The sequence below is a fragment of the Podarcis gaigeae genome, assembly GCF_964106915.1.
Source record: "Podarcis gaigeae genome assembly, chromosome: Z".
NCBI lineage: Eukaryota > Metazoa > Chordata > Lepidosauria > Squamata > Lacertidae > Podarcis > Podarcis gaigeae.
The window spans coordinates 2,956,072-2,970,978 of record NC_139691.1 but is presented as its reverse complement, the minus strand read 5'-3'; the positions used below and the strand labels follow the sequence as shown (position 1 = coordinate 2,970,978).

At 44.3% G+C, this 14,907-nt stretch overlaps 1 protein-coding gene across 5 annotated transcripts in view; it reads right to left on the bottom strand.

Moving 5' to 3' along the window:
- The window catches only part of GLT6D1 (glycosyltransferase 6 domain containing 1), a 47,767-nt gene extending 40,540 nt beyond the window's left edge, over positions 1-7,227 (bottom strand). For 2 of the 5 annotated variants that reach the window (XM_083721864.1, XM_083721861.1), the window contains exon 1: positions 4,105-5,464. The gene's annotated coding sequence lies outside the window, so the exon portion shown is untranslated. Of the gene's footprint in view, positions 1-4,104; positions 5,465-5,610; positions 5,777-7,081 lie in introns of those variants that run through there. The other 3 variants (XM_083721863.1, XM_083721862.1, XM_083721865.1) reach the window with 3 other exon arrangements.
- Positions 7,228-14,907: the final 7,680 nt, after the last annotated feature.

Sequence of the window (14,907 nt, the reverse complement as noted above, 5' to 3'; positions counted from 1 at the left end):
AGGAATCTGGTTGTGATCAGGGGATTGATCTAGATGGCCTTAGAGATTCCTTCCAGATTCCCTAAGATCATGCCATTCTACAGATTCAGCAGGGACAAAGTCTCCCAGGGCACTCCTCTCAGATCATAATCACACCCACAAAGTGCAGCAATGGTTTGGGTAGCTCCTTTGTTCAGGCTGGCTTAGAATCATAGAATCATACAATCATAGAATCATAGAGTTGGAAGAGACCACAAGAGACCATCGAGTCCAACCCCCTGCCAAGCAGGAAACTTAATGTAGAACAAAACACAGGATCGCAGCCAGAAATGGTTAGAGCTTACTCCTTTGTCTCGACTCTCTCTCCCACTTCAGCAGTTATTCTTTTCCCTTCAGAAAACCCTATAAAACTTGGAACGCACTTAAACAACCAAAAGGTCGAGTAGAAAGAATGCATGATGTTGTCTTTTCCAAAGAAAACAAATGTATTTTGAAGAGGATCACTGGAACCTCACGAAGCCATTTTCCCCATGTTCAGAATGTGCTTTTTTCTAGACTTTGTATCTTATTCCCTTCTACCAGCAGTTGGACTTTTGCCTGGGTGTTCTTTCAGGGCTGGGTTATTTTTCTGTTTACTGATTAGCAGGATCAAACCCTGTCCCCTTCTTTGGTGAAATCCATCAAACCCTGGCACTTGAAATGGACAAGGATCAAATGAGAAAAAGAGTGTTTCTGATCATATAGAGAGTGCCCACTTCTCTTCATGATACAGGCACAGCTAGATCACCCTCCCACTCCTGCACAAAAGCATTTGGGATTAGAGGGTGAGCCTAACGAAGTCTTTGGCAACCTGGACTCCTCCAGACTACATCTCCCAACAGCCACCATCCAGCAAAAGCAACAAAGGGTCCTGCACCACTTTAAAGACCAACAAATTTATTGTGGTGTATTGTTTTTGTGGACTATTTTAGAAAAATGCAGCAGCGTCTTCAGAAGGATGAATGTATCTCAGTTTCTTATTTCCCTAGTCTTCAATTTGCCACTTTTCCTAATCAGTTTATTTTTGTTTTTATTTATTTGTCATGAAAACAACTTGTTATTTTAGTGAGGGTTTCTCCTCATACACACATTTCTGCAAGCAGTTCGCCCTAATCTAATGCATTTTAATATCCCCCCCCCCCCCCGCCACTAATGCACACCTTTTAATGGATGATGGCCCTGAATATATATGCCTTTTAGGGACACATATTTTGGGTTGAGAGCTTCATTCACAAAATTTGGAGAAGTGCAAATAATTCTGGGTGTTTGCTAAGGGTTCTGGGTGCTGTTAGTAGACCCCTACTTCCCTCACAGAGCTACAATTCCCAGAGTTTCTTGACAAGAGGGATTGATCATCCCCCCCCCCCCTCAGTTGTTGGGTCTTTATGGAGTTGAAAGGGCCACCTAGTTCAACCTCCTGCAATGCAGGAATCTCAACACCCATCCCCATCACACCTGAAACCAGACCCTCCTTAATTCTGCAAATGTGTGAGCAGTAAAACTGATGCACCACTCCTGTTTTGGGTAGTGTGCTCCTCAAATTCTTTCCCCACATACCTTATTTTCTGTTTGCATTTCTTTTTGCCAAAGTTCCTGCTCATTTCTGTTCTCCTCATGTGAGGAGCCAGCAGTGGTTTAGAGGTTAGACCGCTGGCCTAGGACCTGGGAGAGAGCCACTTGGCTGTGAAGCTCAAGTATGGCCTCTTGGGCCAGTCACCATCTCTCAGCCTAACCTACCTCACAGGGTTGTCGTGAGAATGAAATGGGGGAGGAGACGTATGTACACCACCTTGAGCTTCTTGGGGGGGGGGAAGGTGGGCTATAAAATGTCATTAATGAAAATAAATAAATTTGGACAATACTTCCATTTGCTGAAGTAGGGGTGGGGAGATTCAGGCTTGGGGCCAAACGCTGTGCTCTAGACATCTCTATCTGGCCCACACCCTTCACTAGACCTGGTTTGCACCGCAAATGTCTATCTAGCCCAGCAGTTCTCAAACCTTTTTCTCTGGGCCACACTTTCAGAATAAAAATTTGCTTGCTTTATTTTTACTGATAAGAAATACGTTGGGGAACAAAAAGAAACAACTCCTAGCAGTGCTTGATTTATAACACAGAACACGGATACTTTGCAATATGGGACACCCAGGAAGTATAAAACAATGCAGCTACATAAGAACACAAATCCTTCCTGAAATAGAATTATAAACCAGCCTCTTATGTGTACAAACTCAATGAGAGGTGTTGAGCTTGCTTTCCCCAGCTAATCTCATTTGTATTAGGTCTACGCAGGCTGAGACCCTACCTGCCCGTGGACTGCCTTGCCAGAGTGGTGCATGCTCTGGTTATCTCCCTCTTGGACTACTGCCATGTGCTCTACGTGGGGCTACCTTTGAAGGTGACCTGGAAACTGCAATTAATCCAGAATGCGGCAGCTAGACTGGGGACTGGGAGCGGCCGCTGAGACCATATGAGAGATCTGCATTGGCTCCCAGTACGTTTCCGAGCACAATTCAAAGTGTTGGTGCTGACCTTTAAAGCCCTAAACAACCTCAGACCTGTATATCTGAAGGAGCGTCTCCACCCCCATCGTTCCGCCCGGACACTGAGATCCAGCGCCAAGGGCCTTATGGCGGTTCCCTCTTTGAGAGAAGTGAGGTTACAGGGAACCAGACAGAGGGCCTTCTCGGTAGTGGCGCCCGCCCTGTGGAACGCCCTTCCATCAGATGTCAAGGAAATAAGCAGCTCTCCTATTTTTAAAAGACATGTGAAGGCAGCCCTGTTTAGGGAAGTTCTTAATATTTAATGCTGTATTGTTTTTAACACTCGAATGGGGAAACTCAACCAGATGGGCCGGGTATAAATAAATTATTATTATTATTATTATTATTATTATTATTATTATTATTATTATTATTATTATTATTATCTCCTCATCAATACAAAGAAACTTCTCTTTTTCAGATCTTTCATATTTGTCAGGAAACCTATGTTTGCTACAATATGTCGTGGAGATCTGCAGAAGACTAACAAATGTGGATACTGTTGCTGGTTGTGTGTGTGTGTGTGTGTATATATATATATATATGCTTTCGTAGATTTTCACGGGTACAGGAATGCAGGTTTTGGTGTCCTCGGGTGTCTTCCCGTGTAAAAGTTGGGGTGTCTAGGCGACGTTTCGACGAGGTCTCACTCGTCATCTTCAGGCTGGTGCTTTCGGCTTCTTGTTACTGGAACAGAGCGGGATCTCAATGTTTGAGTTCCTATAAATACTGTAGAGGGGGTGTGGTGTCTAGCCTCCAATGTTCTGGGCAGAGAGGAAGTTCCCAGGCTAGTGTGCCTTTTCTTCTTTTGTTCCTTAATTACTTGAGAGATACCTTGAGTGATTTCTTGAGTGATATCCTGAGTACCACATATATATAAAATGTATGTTGATACTATACAATACTATACAATACTATGCCACATTTAAATGTTTAAACATTTGATTTGTCCTTGAATCTTCCCACCTTACTTGTCATCCTCCTCCCCTGCAACCCCAGGGTGGCACACCACACACCCCTGGAGGGCCCCTGCCCTAGCTTCCTTCTAGCCTGGCTGGTGGACAGAGAGGGGTGGGCGAGCGTAACTGCCCCTCCCACTTTTGCCTCTGGCCCCACCCAGGCGTCCTGCCCTCGGGATGTTGCGCAAGAGATGATGCAGTCCTCAGGCTGCAAAAGGGGTCCCAATCCTTGGAGCCACCTTGCCTCTGACAGTGTTGTTTACTGTGCTTGCAGGTTGGCATTATTATTGCGGTAAGTTATTAAAATAGTGAATAGCAAAACAAATGGCATTGAAAAGACAACAGAATATATATATATATATATATATATATATATATATATATATATATTTAAACAACCACAACCAGCTGAAGTAAAACACAGCACTGCAATAAACCAACCAACCAACCAACCAACCAAATGCATTGTGGGCTACAGTCTCTTGAGGTCTGCAGGGCTAGTTGTGTGACAGACAGTTCTATTCCCCAATAATTCTCCACCACTTCTCTACACCCGCCCCCCGCATATCCCCCTCCACAAGTACCTGCTGCCCAGAGTGGTTTTCTCGTGCTGCCCAATGGCAGAACTGGTAATCGATCTGCCCAGATGTCGCACAGCAATCCAAGTCCTCTGATGGGTGGGACTCAGCAGGCACCCAACGCAGGCCCCATTTGCACCATAAATGCAAATCACTATGATGCTACTTTAAAAGGTCATAGCTTCTCCTAAAGAATTCTGGGAGCTATAATTAGTTAAGGGTTCTCAGAGTTGTCAGGAGACTCCTGTTCCCCTCATGGTTCTGAGGCTTCCAGGACTGATTAGCAGCCAGTCGCTTTCCCCAGGGAACTCTGGGAACTGTAGTTCTCTGAGAGGAATGGGGGGGGGCATCCTACCCACCCTGGGCGCCCTCAATGTGCTACAGCTTCCATAATTCTTTGGGGAAAGCCATGGCTATTTAAAGTGGTCTTGGTGTTCATGCAGCCTTGGAAAACAAGAAGTAATTAGCAACAAGTATTTTTCCACAGAAAATTACACAAGCCTATGCAAGGTTCGCCTGCATCACGCTCGACGTTATGTTCAGTGAGGCTCACTCTTAGCCAACAACGGCAGCATGCTACAGTCTTTAAGAGATGAGAAATTCAACATATGAGTTTCAAAGCTTCTCTATACAGGTGTCAGTCTCGCTGAATGTTTCAACATTCTCCCTCTGCCCCCACATACAAAGAGCAAACGTCAAAATCCCCTTTCAACATTTCCATTATTGCACTAACAGGGAAAGCCCAAGCCTCAAAAATTGAATTCTGATGTGTCAACGTTGATTTTATTTATATCTTTTAAAAAAATATATGCAGGCTAGGGTTGTCAATTCCATACTGCAGGCGGCGCGGGGGGGGGGGGGGCAAGGCTGTGAGGGAAGCAAGTTTTGAGAATATATGGGCTTCGAATCTAGCACTTCTTCCTCAAGGCCTCATATGCAAATACTGCATTAGAACGATTGCATTAATTCCGCACACCCCCAGCCGCTTTCTAAGTCTTCTCAGGCAGTTAAAATCTCCTCCGCTAAAAGCATTTCTGAGCATACACTTCTGCGTTTTACTGGATTCCTGCCCGCCCCGCGCGCGCGCTTTCCTTTTTTTGCAACATCATCTTTGCTCTGCGTAAAAGCCCTTTGCAAAACTGCTTATCGCTGCCAGAAAGACAGAGAACAACAGCTACGCTTTCCCCACCCACCTCCCCCAAAACACACGTCACCCCTTTTTTCCTAATACCATTTCCTGCAGATCAACTGCTTTGGGGCAGACCACCACAAGACGGGAGAAAGAAAGAAAGAAAGAAAGAAAGAGAGCGGAAGATCTAAAGAACAAGTTCTATGCCCTGGAGACACGTGCGCGCGTGTGTTTGGGGGGTCTGGAAAGCAGTGCGGGGGGCGGGGACACTCGCTGTATGAAGAGGAAACAAAAAACCTCATAAATGCCACAGGGGCACGCCTGGTATCTTCAGCCTGTCCATCTTTGGAGCCCGAACAGAGGAAGTAGAAGCACTGACAAACCTTGCTGAAACGCCCCGCTGCCGCTTTCTTACAGCCACAGGTCTCGGGAAACGGCCCTTAGCCTGGGAGGCACTGTGGTGCTGATCAGCCGGCGGGATCTCTCCCAGTGCCTCAGGGTGGGGTGTGTTGTTCTTGCCTCTGCTGCACAGCTTTGGCCAAGGTCCTGAGGGCCCGCCTGACTTTCTGTGCTCCCTTCTTCCCGAGCCTTTTGAAAGGGCCTTTTTGGCTCGGCACATCACTCTCCTGTCAATCATCATCAGCGTCCTGTCTCTGGCATCTTCTGGGTTGGCATCTTTTTGGACCGGGCACTCTCCGACGTGGAGAGAATTGGGCAAAGGGAGATCCCCCCCCCCCCCGCGCGCCACTCTTGTAACATACAGAGTTCTCAGCTAGTGAAGCTGATTTGGACTGCTGGGTTCATTTGTGTTCATGTGTGTGTGTGTGCTTGGATGTTATCACATGGCTTGTGGAAAGGTGCGGCCAGCAAAGTGGACAAATTCTCAAATGTGGTGGGATCATAGAATCATAGAGGGGTAGAACTGGAAGGGACTCAAAAGGGTTACCCCCAAACATGCCCATTTGACTGCTTCAGTCTACAGAACTGGCACTATTGCAAGTGCCACATAATATTCATAGAATATTCAGGAAAAGATCCCAAGGGTCATCTAGTCCAACCCCGTGCAATGCAGGAATCTCAGCTAAAGCATCCAGGACAGATGGCCATCTTCTGAGGGAGACCGTCAAAACAGCTCTTACTGCCCCAAAATTTATCCTCATATTTAGTCAGAATCTCCTTGTCATTTGAATCTATAAGTTCAGGTCTGAATAGTTTTTCGAAGTTGCAAACGGGAAAAGCGATGAATTCTCTAGTGCCTCTAGTTCCTGTGGAGAATATGAGCACCACGATCTGTTTTTCAGATGAACACACTCCTTAAGGACTTAGGAAGTTGTCTTGTGCCAAATCAGACCTTTGGTTCATTTTGCTCAGTACTGTCAACACTGGGATTGGATCTTCAGAATGTCATAATATTCTTCAGAGATTCTGGGAACTGAATCTTTTGCATAACATGCTTTACCACTACACCACAGGCTCAAATTTGCTGCCCGCAATTTAATATTGAGGTGTGGACAGACAAAGATTGGGCTTTAACCCATAATTTCTAAATAGATGGACTTTTGTGGACAGGGGCCGTGTACTTCTGCATGGCAATTACAGGAGCTAAGTAAGGGCGGGGGGCTGTTATCTACACACCACAAACGAGGAAAGCTATAATCTACAATCACATACAGCTATCTGTTAACAACCTACATTCTCCGCAAAAATGCATGACAAGACCTGTTATCCGTGAAAGAGCAACAAATAAGTAACTATGAACTAATTTTAGGAGAGGTACTTACACTTATAGATTTTATACTTGCTTAAAATATAATGTTCCCCTGCACACACACCCCATCCCAGAAGCTCACGTACCCTTTCGATTTTTGCGAAGTCCTCCTGGATTTTCTAAAGGTGTTTGACATCTAGTAGCTGCGTCCAGTGGGAGTTGACACTGTAAATAAGAGGGAAGGAAGAAGAACTGGGGTTTCCTGCTGTGGCAGTGAGCATAGTAGCTAAGCAGATGGCCACTTCGTTACTGAGTAGAACACGTGCCACATTGGGACAGGAGCTCAGCAGCTTACAAATGGGGATATGCTGTGGACCTATAGAAGGCACCCTCTTTTCCCTTTCCCTTTCTCATTTTCAAAATATTTCATTATCTAAGAGGGGTGGGGAAGCACAAGATAAGAGAAACATTAGTGCATAAGTGTACAAGTAAGATTAATCAGCACGTATGACAAAAAATAAATATTGCCAGAGTTAATCACCAGACCAATATAAATTGATAAACCACTGTAATTTCCTCCCAAAGCTGGAGGGTGGAGCGCAGAATGGGTTGGAAGAGGAGGAGGAGGAGGAAGCAGGCCAGGCAAGTGAAGGGCTGGGTACTTCCCCACCCTCTCCTGCACCAGGAGGGGATTGAAAAGGGATGATATTTCCATGCAGGTGTATGTGCACAGGCCATAGGGCAGGGGTCAGCAAACATTTTCAGCAGGGAGCCGGTCCACTGTCCTTCAGACGTCAACTTGACTATAAATACTTAACTATCCGTCATGTGCACACCTTTGACACCTTGACTCTTAGGACCCTGTAGGTGAGAGGTCAGTTCTGTTACCCACTGCTATGTTCAAGGTCCAGAAGCACAATGGGCAGACATGCTACTGCCATAATAAAGGTAAAGGTAAAGGGACCCCTGACCATTAGGTCCAGTCGTGACCGACTCTGGGGTTGCAGCGCTCATTTCGCTTTACTGGCCAAGGGAGCTGGCGTACAGCTTCCGGGTCATGTGGCCAGCAGGACTAAGCCGCTTCTGGTGAACCAGAGCAGCGCACAGAAACGCCGTTTACCTTCCCGCTGGAGTGGTACCTATTTATCTACTTGCACTTTGACGTGCTTTCGAACTGCTAGGTTGGCAGGAGCAGTGACCGAGCAACGGGAGCTCACCCGTCGTGGGGATTCGACCTTCTGATCGGCAAGTCTTAGGCTCTGTGGTTTAACCCACAGCACCACCTGCATCCCTTACTGCCATAATAAATATTAACAAATGTTTGGATTGAATGCCTTCGTTGCTGCCTTCAAACTTATCCAAGAGAAGTGGCTGATGGTTGAGATCTACCTGTTCGTTTGAGCTCCTGAAACAGTTGCTATAGAGCATTCCCATCAGAGGTGTGCATGGGTTCCTCTGCTCCCACAATTTCTCCAACAGTTCTGAGATATTCCTCCAAGGTGCACTGGGGTTCCGAACCACTGATATACTGCTTTGAGAATGTTTTGCCTGAAATATGCAGAAGTTGATACCAGTTCTATCGGAGTCCAGATTTTTCCATAATTATGCTCATCCAATGTTTGGCTATTTGAATTTGAGTCATTGGGAATCACCAGCAGGGACAATGCTCTTGCACTCACACTAGATGGTTCTGGCAAGCCTCTTCTTTTGGTCTTAGATAACCGAGATGTTCAAGGATAAAGAAGGCTGTTGTGTCCAACTACCTGTCCAGTCCATATCTTACATTTACATTTTTTGGCTCAGCTCCTGAGCTGGTTGAGTGGGAAATCAACAAGCAGGGCTGGACACACCCTAACTGGTAGTACGGGAAGTGTGTGTGTATCTTTTTGCTTTGGATTGATTTTTCCATTCGAGCTCATTTGTCATATTTGCAGTTGTGTTTTTTGTTTTTTGTTTCAGTTATTATGAAACTGTCCCCAGGGCAAAAAAGCACCTGACGAAAGATAAATGAGATTTGCGTGAGATTTGGAGCATTAAATCAATATTCCAATTAGCGTCATGACTGTGGCACCAGTTTTGTGGTTTTTCTGGATGCTTGTTGACAGAGAGAGAGAGAGAGAAAGGAATTGTTCTTGGCTACATGCTAAGTCATGAAAGTGTCTAACTAACAGGGTAAATATTAATTTAGGGGGGTGTCAGAAGCTCTCTTAGGTATCCCTCCTTTGTCACATGCTCTGGGGGGCAATGTGGGAAATTTAAAATGGCAACTCACTGCATCTTTCTGACCAGCTTAGTGTGTGCTCCCAGAACTATGCAAGGCACTATTCCTAGTCTGATCAGAAGTTATATAAACTGGGCCTACAAACCAAGAGACTGAAAAAATTGTTTATTCATTCAGGCGCTGGACAGAGCACAAGTTCACAAACTCTGTTCTGTGGACCGCCACTGGTCTATAAGCTTCATTCAGGAAGTACATGGCATTGTCCACATTCACTTTTTCTATTGACTTTTAATTGTTTATTTATTTCTTTGATTGTATTTTATTGTATTGCTGTTTAAATTCTGTGGAATGCAAACTGTGAGACAATAAAATACAGTGTGTGAAATAAAAGAAGCAATTAAAGTACAATTAAAGTTCATACAGAATCTAGCAATGCACACTACACTGCACATTACAATAGCTCAAACTGAAAAATCATTAAGTGGTCCACCGAGGGATGTATTGAATCTCCCAAAATACCCCATCTCCACTTCCTCTATGACGTGCAAAATTTTATAAACTTCAGTCATGTCGCTTCTTATTTGCCTTTTCTCAAAAGTAAAAGAAACCCCACCCCAAAGGCTGCAATTGTATTACCTCTTGCAAGGGCCAGGTGGGTCTCCAGCATCTTCCATGAAGCTGCCTCTATCATTTACCAAGGCTGAACTCCATTGTGCTATATAGAGGTTGCTGACGTGTTCATCCTATATTTTCCTCTTGATGGCCTATTTCAAAGTTTGTTCTATTACCTTTCAACCTCCTACTGTAATTTCCTAATGTTCCAAGTGTACATATGTATGCTTTACCTATTAATCACTTTGAAGCATGTCTGCTCACGAAGCAGCATGGCACTTATGCATATAAAAGAGCAGGCTGGTGAATATGAAAGAGAAGAAAATTTAATGATCCCATACATTAAATTGTTTCCCAGCATATCATTAATGTATGAGATCACATGATCCGTTAACATACAGCTGAACTTTCCCCACATTTCTGGGCTCGTCCACACTTCTGCTTGTGGGTGCCCTTGCCTTGGTCCTTTCCAAGGGAAAACCTGCTCTTCGGCACAGGGGTGCCAACTTGAATAAAATATTGGCGGGCCTAGGTAATCCCTGCCCCACTTAATTGATCACATGATGTGGCGTGCACACACCATTTGAATAGCAATGCCCATCAACTTGGGGTGTGTGTGCCAAACCTCAAATATTTTATTGGGCGGGGGAGGGACCTCAGGCCCCTAGGAGTTGGCTCCTATGCTTTAGCGATAGATAAGAGGAAATGTGAATCCGGGCAAAACTCCAAATTGCCCTTTGCTCCAACTGCACATTCAATACCAGTTTTCCCCTGCAGCAAAACAGACAGACATGACAAGGAAGCGTGGATAAGCCCTGAGTCATGTTGTAGGGAAAGAATGGAATCCCCGAGGCACCCTAGAAAATAAATATTGCTGCCCTTTAGAGCTATAGACTCACCAATAGTAGCCTGTACGGTTGGCCTTTCCCGTGGATCAGTGATCAGTTTAGCCACAGTCCCTGGAGATGCCACAAGCTGCCATCAGTCAAAATTCTAAAAACCTTTTCGCTTCCTGGTTTCCACCCGTCACACACGGTTTGCAAAGCACCTGCCTCACTCATTGCAATGATGGTTTATGTAGCTAAGAATAGCTGAAAATCACACTTAGGGGTGTGTGTGTGTGTGTGTGTGTGTGTTGTGTGTGAGGGGGGAACCTTTTATTTTTATTTTTTCATAAAGTTGGGACTAACACTTTAAAATTGCAACTCTTAAGTAGCGATGCAGTGGAACAGTACAGAGACAAATAAGAAAACAGGCCGATTCAAAACTTGGTCCATACACTCCAGATCATGGGTAGGCAAACTAAGGCCCCGGGGGCCGGATCCGGCCAAATCGCTTTCTAAATCCGGCCCACGGACATCAGCATAGGAATCAGCGTGTTTTTACATGAGTAGAATGTGTCCTTTTTTAAAAAGCCTTTTTTTTTATTTAGCAAATAATTTTTATTAAGGACAAATTAGAAAACAAAAAAAAATACAAAGGAAAAAGAAAATACATATAACCAAGGAAAAAAAATAGAGAATACTTTGCCTCTTTTCATATTTACAGTTATTTATACCTCTATAAAATGCTATTCACAATAAAGGAGTGAAATTAAAGATAAGATATCAGAAAAAAAGAACAAAGAAAAAATAAAGAAGTAAAGGAAAAGGATCATAGGTGACAAATTTTAAAAGTAGGTAAGTATTCACTATACATAGCCGTTTCTCATCTATATTCAGTTGTATAATTTCATCTTGTCCTTATCTACCTTAAAAAGTGTTGTTGTTTTTAAAAGACTTCCACCGTTTGCGTCACACGTTTTTAATAATCTGTTCGTCAGATCCTCTGTTCTTCATATTTTCCCTTTGGATTTCCTTAATGTCTCACTTTGTATTTTTTATATTACACACAAGATTATTCTAAACACAATGTGTCCTTTTATTTAAAATGCAACTCTGGGTTATTTGTGGGGCATAGGAATTCATTCATCCCCCCTCCCCCCCCAAAATAGAGTCAAGCCCCCCACAAGGTCTGAGGGATAGTGGACCGGCCCCCTGTTTAAAGTTTGCTGACCGCTGCTCCAGATAGTGTTGGATTTGGCACCTCAACAAGCTGCTCCCTCTGCCCACATTTCCTGCCCCAGTCACCTTTGCAGTCATGAGAGATAAACTGAATTAAAGGCATATTATGGATTGATACTGAAAGTATCAGTGCTGTTATTCTTGTGCCTTAAATGAGCCTTCCAGAAAGACTCAGATTTCACTTCAGCTGCGCCGCAGAGTGCTTAGTGGTTTTTGCATCACAATAAACATCTGTTTTTCTCTCCCTGCTCCACCCTGCTTCCATCTTTGTTGTGTGAAGGAGGTTTTATTGTTCTTTTGCATTGCCGCTCTTTTGTAATGCTGTGCTCTTGTTGTTTTGCTCCCACAATTTACTGATTTTTTCTAAGCCACACTGTAAATATCTCTGAAGCGAAAAGCAGCCGGATTGAAAGTAGTGAAAGCATCACCCCTGAATCTGCAATTGGTTCTCCAGAACATTCTTTGGCAACACAGCGCAGACCACCCCCTCTGCAGCGATCTCCTTTCACACTCCTTTTGCAAAAATGCTCCAGAAATCTTTTATGAAAGAGATAACATTTTCCTTCTAATTAACTGTACCATCTTGGGTTTCCTAGTACTGTGGTACCTCGGTTTAAGAACAGTCTAGTTTAAGAACGATGCGGTTTACAAACTCTGCAAAACCGGAAATAGTGCCCTGGTTTGAGAACTTTACCTCGGTCTAAGAACGGAATCCGAACAGGGGAAGGGCACCAGTGGCGGGAGGCCTCATTAGGGAAAGTGCGCCTCAGTTTAAGAATGGTTTTGGTTTAAGAATGGACTTCTGGAACGGATTAAGTTCGTAAACCAGGGTACCACTGTATTTTAGTTGACCTAGACAGCTGTTGATATTATGCAGCAGCTTCCCCTGCCTGTCAGTTCCCAAAATGTCACGTGAAGAGGAAGGAGGTACAAACCGATTTGTGGTTAGAGTGTCAGACTAGGACCTTGGAGACCAGGGTTCAAATTCCCACCTGACCATGAAGCTCATTGGTGGCTTTGAGCCGACCGCTTCCTCTCAGCCTAACCTACCTCCCAGGGTTCTTGTGGGGATTAAATGAGGAGGGGGAGAACCATGTGTTCCACCTTGAAAGAGAAAAATGTGTGATATAAATGCAATAAATCAAGCTAATGGTCATCTGCGTTCATGGCTGGTCAGACCAGGGTAGCTTTCGTTCGCCATCTGTTTTCTGAAATCCTACGTAATGCAGTCAGGGCAACACTCCACCACAAGCACAAGACGTAGGTATCTGCAGCAAGCGGATGTAAACATAAAGGCTTGTGTAAGTACAAAGAGTCTACAGGAGATAGGAAATGACCTACGCAGTAAGGAGGAAAGAACAAGCCTAAAGCAGCCCAATTTTAGTTTTATTTATTTATTGCATTTATTTCCTACCATTTTTCTCTCTAAGGAGATCAAGGATAAGTCAGTTGGAGATCTTTATATTTGCTAGTTCTTTCGGTTTTTTTGTTGTTGTTTTTGCTTTGCCTTGCAGCTTGGAAGTGAATGAATGAAGCCCAACTTCAGTCTTTTATGTCCATCCTGATGCAGAGGAATAATGCAGCCTTCATATTTAAACAGGAGAACCATGTTTGCTGTGCAACTGATGATAATCGTGGTTGCCATTCGTGTATGAAATCATATACCAAGACGTGAAAAAGGTGCCCAGGTTTTCTCTGGGTACCACCCTGGATATTTTGTGTTGACTTTTCGGCTATTGGCAGTTTCCAAATGTTTTTGGGCCAATATGTAGGCCTTGTAGGTATTTCCAAGTTTGGACAATGGATAAGTGGGCTGCAGTTCTCTATCTTCTTTTTTTGAAATAAAAGCTTGTAATTGTTTTGGTTTAGGCAATGGAACCCTTTGCAATCACAGCCCTCCCATCCTTTTCCTCTTGGCATGTATTATTTATTGTCAGTCAATCACACCAAGGATGTATCCAAGGTTTCCCTATTGTCAGTTGTCAGAGCTCTGCCATTTTTAAATTTGTTGCTTCTTACATTTCCTTGTTTCTGTAACTTGTCCATTGTTCTTAAAATTGAATTTTAAAAAAGAAACTTGGGGGGGGGGCAGAGAAGGGAATCAACATATCAAGAGTGTGTGTCAAGAACTGGCTTTCCCAAAACAATGCCTGAAAGACAATCCTGGAACCCTTCTCTGTGTTGGCTGTTGGCGCTGACGGATGTCCACTCACATCTGGAGGCACCAGATATTTTTTTTGGGGGGGGAGGAGCTGGTCCATAGAAGGGGAACAAGGATAGAAGTCCAGCCTTATAAAGAACAGCTGAAATTTGTATAGAATGTGTTGAAATTTAATAAGTAAGTAAGCTTAAAGGTAAAGGTAAAGGACCCCTGGATGGTTAAACGTAAAGGGACCCCTGACCATTAGGTCCAGTCGTGACTGACTCTGGGGTTGCGGTGCTGATCTCGCTTTACTGGCCACGGGAGCCGGCGTACAGCTTCTGGGTCATGTGGCCAGCATGACTAAGCCGCTTCTGGCAAACCAGAGCAGCGCACGGAAACGCTGTTTACCTTCCTGCTGGAGTGGTACCTATTTATCTACTTGCACTTTGACGTGCTTTCGAACTGCTAGGTTGACAGGAGCAGGGACCGAGCAACAGGAGCTCACCCCGTCGCGGGGATTCGAACCGTCAACTTTCTGATCAGCAAGTCCTAGGCTATGTGGTTTAACCCACAGTGCCGCCCGCGTCCCTAAGTAAGCTTAAGGGGAGGCAAAAACAATACCCCCTACTTTGGCCACCTCATGAGAAGAGAAGAAGGACCTCAGAGGATTTCTTTATAACAAGGGCCGCAAAATGAGGTTGAGATAGAACAATTTTTGATAAAGAATGGTCTACCAAAGCTGTCTCAAGAAAATAGAACAATCCTGAATTATAAAATAACACAACAAGAGATTGAAGAAGCCATTCAGAATACGCAATTGGGCAAATCTCCAGGGCCAGATGGGCTTACCTCCAAATATTATAAGACATTGAAAGATTACCTGATACATCCATTAATGGAGGTTTGCAATGAAATTATGGAGGGGAAGAAGGC